The sequence below is a fragment of the Metarhizium robertsii genome (genome assembly GCF_000187425.2).
Source record: "Metarhizium robertsii ARSEF 23 chromosome Unknown MAA_Scf_3, whole genome shotgun sequence".
NCBI lineage: Eukaryota > Fungi > Ascomycota > Sordariomycetes > Hypocreales > Clavicipitaceae > Metarhizium > Metarhizium robertsii.
This window is the reverse complement of record NW_011942171.1, coordinates 583,427-584,461: the sequence shown is the minus strand read 5'-3', so window position 1 is coordinate 584,461 and position 1,035 is coordinate 583,427.

The following is a 1,035-nucleotide window of genomic DNA, read 5'->3' as shown; positions in this document are numbered from 1 at the left end:
CAGGCAGATTTCAATCCAACAGCGGCCCAGACACCATAGCAGGAGCACGGCAGTAAGTGAGGCTGGGGCGCGGGCCCGACGCCAAAACACACTTCAACAGACGGCATATTCATGACGGATACCAGCGGGCCAGATTGTTTGGGAACATGCTGTACTTGGACACCATTTGCCACAGGAATGCGACACAGACGGCGAAAAAAGGGGAACAGGTCGATTCCCTTGTGTTGTCGCCTTGGTCCGCTGCATTTGTTATGTCACGCCGTCGCATTAATCACAGTGGGCTGCCAAAAGCGCAGATAAACGCAGCCAAGAAGCCCGCTTGTCGTCCTGATGCGTCGCTTTGGTGATTGTACCTTGGCGCTGCGATATCACGCGGCCGCTGCAACTCCACATTGCGCCTCGCACTTGCCACGATATGTCACATTAACCAGTTGAAGGTGTGTCAGATCAAATATTCGTTGTACCATAAAGCAGGAATCTGGACGCACGAATTACTCCACAGCAGCACCAAAGCCTACATTCCACGCGACAAGATGGAGCACGTGGCACTTCGTGTGCTGAAATGGATAAGGAACAGCTATATTCTTGATTAACTTGTTCTAAGTGGGGTCTCCGATGATTTCAAGTTCACAGGCAAATTAAGTACTTCCATTACCGTTCCATGTAACTTGTCAAGGATCATACAACACTCGTTACAGTCCACAACGGCAGGGGGATATCCCACGGTGTCCCCCGCAACGTCAGATTTAGACCCGTCAGAATCCTTTCCGGACATGAGGCTCTCTTTGGTAATTTGTGTTGTTAATCTCACCAGTAGACATCGAAATGCAGTGTATTTATGAGTAGCCGGAACAATTCGCAGATCCCCCTCGCATCTGGCTGGCTTTACATTTACAACGGCCTGCTTGCGGACTTTTGTAAATTTTTTTACATTTGCACGAGCCTGCCTACGGACTTTTGGAAATTTGACATGGCCATGTAGCCGGCAAAGCCTAAACTGTATGTTGCCGCATACAGTGCCCTTCGGTTTAATGT